Here is a 2,782-nt window from a genome sequence, read left to right on the forward strand (position 1 = left end):
TTATGGATAAGGAAACTGAGGGCCCAGAGGGTTAACTTACCCAAGATCACAGAGTTCCAGACCTTTCACTCCTACCTGCTCCATTACACTGTATCTTATATTAGGATTGCAAGGGAAGCCTCTTAGGTTTTTCTCTCACTTGCTGTTATTGACACAGAGTAACCTCTCAGTCTTTCCGTTGGGAACATGTGTGTGTTCCTGAGGATTTATCCAATTCAGCAGAGCCAATGAAACCTCATTCAGCCCCTGCAGGGAGAAAAATCAGGGTTAGATGCAAGGGCAGGCTCGCCCTGGTGGTGGACCCAGGGCTCTCCCCACTGCACCTCTGTCCCTGCATGTGGGACATGGCTTTGGACACTGCTGTATCATAATGTAGAGTGGGATATCCTGCGCAATGAACAGGAAGTTAGATGCTCTTGCATCCCTGACCTGCTCTCTGTCCTCCTTACTTAGACCCTGATTTTATTTCCATATTGTGTCCTCATATCTGGTTAAATGTGATGACTTAAGCCTCCAGCTCCCTGCCAACTCCCCTCTCCCAAGTCTCTCAGGGGCATGACTTAGGCCAGCTCTGCCCTAGGCCATATTTCCCTAGACCTTCTCTCTGTTAGATTCAGTTGTCCTGGGCCTCCACCTTCACAGAGAGTGGTAAAGACTTGGAGGTGGGCCTCGAAGAAAGGAACCTAGGAAGCTAGTTTTTAGTCCAGTTTTTTAGCTCTTCAGGAGGCAAAGAAGACACTGTGACTCATATACAGTGAAGCCAGCTCACCAGGGCCATGAGTTCCTCATGGACGTTTTGGCCAACACCTGTAGTCATCAATAGTGTGCTACTGTCTGGCCATGTCCTCCATGCAGATCTGCCTCAAAACCAGTAGTGGTGAAGAGGGACTGATTGAGAATTCTGGTTTTCAGAATTTTGAAACCTGCCATGTCTACCTCCATCTTGGAGACATCTTAGTGATATAAGGATCAATGAACCGTGGTCCTTCTCTACCACCAAGGAACTTACAATCTAGAGGGGATGTAGACTTAAATGCAAGTAGTCAGGTGTAAGGAGGCAGAGAACACACGGTCTACCTGAGAACATAGAGGGGGCATGATGGATTTCAACTAGAGCAATCAGAAAAGGCAACCTGGATTAACAGGATTTTGTAGGCAAGGGAGGGGGGCACATTCCAGGTCAAGGGAACAGCACGAATGGGGACTATGAAGCACAAAAGGCATAGGGTTTGGAGAATATCAGTGATTGAAGCATTGGTCGTAGGAGGAGCTCAATGAGAGATGAAGCTGAAACCAGGTCATAGAAAACCTTAAATGTCATATTAAAGGACATGGTCTGTGTCCTTTGACAAATAAGCAGACATTCTTGGTTGAGTATTTATTCTCTGAAGACTTTCACCTACTTCTCTCTTGAACTTAGGACTAGCAAATCCAGCTGCATGGGCTTGGCACATCACTACTTGTAATTCCCATACACATCTCCGGCCTAATATGTACAAACCAAACTCTTGATCTTTTCCCCACATCCATTCTTCCTGTGGTCTTCCCCATCTTCCTCCTGCTAGACCCAAAAACCTAGGTTTTACGCCTTTGTTTCTCTCACATCCCACAGCCAACCCATCAGCAAATTCTAATAGTTTGACCCTGAAAATCTATCCAGAATTCTACCACTTCCCACCACCATCTCCACAGCTACCACCTTGGTCCTATCACCATGATTTCTTACCTGGATGGTGGCTAGAGTATCCTGTCTCCGACCCGGAGTCTAGTCTCCCCCCAGCAACCAGAGTAATACTTAGAAAATGTAGGTCAGGTCATGTGTGTCACTCCCCTGCTCAAAACCCATCAGGAGTTTCCCTCTCATTTGGAGTAGAAGTCAAAGACATCCTATATGACCTGCCCTTGCCGCCTTCTCTGAGCTCTTCTCCTACTGCCCTCTCCCCTTGCTTCACCCCTAGTGTGCTGGCTTCTCCACTGTTACAAACCAAACACACTCTACCCTAGCACCCTTACACTTGTCTGGATCTTGAGATGGGAGACTACTCTAAATTATCCAGGTGAGCCCAATGCAATCAGAGACTCCTTACAAGGAGGAGACACACAGAGAAAGAGACCTGCTAGAGAAGAGGGGAAGGACACGTAATAATGGAAGTGAGGCTGGAGTGATGTGGCCACAAGCCAAGGAATGCAGGCAGCCCCCAGAAGCTGAAAGAAGCCAGGCACAGAGCCTCCCTAGAGCCTCTAGAAGGAACCAGCCCTGATAACAACATGATTTTAGCCCCCTAAGACTCACCAGGCTGCTGGCTTCCAGAACTGTAAATCAATCTGTTGCTGGTTTGAGCCACCAAGTTTGTGGTCATTTCTTACAGCACCAAGAGGAAACTCATATAACCAGGGAACCACAAATGTCTGTCACAAGTAGAAAGGACACTGGACAGGGATTATTGGATCTCCTTTTACACTTAAAATTCTAAGAAACTAAAGGGGTTTAAAAAAAAACCAAAATCATTGTAGCCTCTCCTGCTTCTGGCTTCTTCCGTGACAAGATGGTGGAGGCAGAGGCCAGCTTCGCGCCTGTCCCTGTTGACTCAGCTGGCCCTCTTTTGTAGCAGGAGCTGTAGCAAACACAATTTCCAGACCTGACATAGAGAAATCGTCTTATTTTCTAAGAGCATTAGCTTGCCTAGCTTTTTCTCTCTTTCATTTTTCCCTGATGGGAGGAGGAGAAAGAGAAGACTTCATGCCCCGAAGTAGAAATAATTACCTTCAGGACTGCAAGACC

The 2,782-nt window shown here is 46.9% G+C and overlaps 1 long non-coding RNA gene across 1 annotated transcript in view; it reads right to left on the reverse strand.

Moving 5' to 3' along the window:
• Positions 1–2,782, reverse strand: part of LOC117803516 — a 10,391-nt gene that overhangs the window by 278 nt on the left and 7,331 nt on the right. The gene's annotated exons all lie outside the window — the stretch shown is intronic.

Source organism: Ailuropoda melanoleuca, chromosome 8 (assembly GCF_002007445.2).
Source record: "Ailuropoda melanoleuca isolate Jingjing chromosome 8, ASM200744v2, whole genome shotgun sequence".
In the NCBI taxonomy this organism is placed as follows: domain Eukaryota; kingdom Metazoa; phylum Chordata; class Mammalia; order Carnivora; family Ursidae; genus Ailuropoda; species Ailuropoda melanoleuca.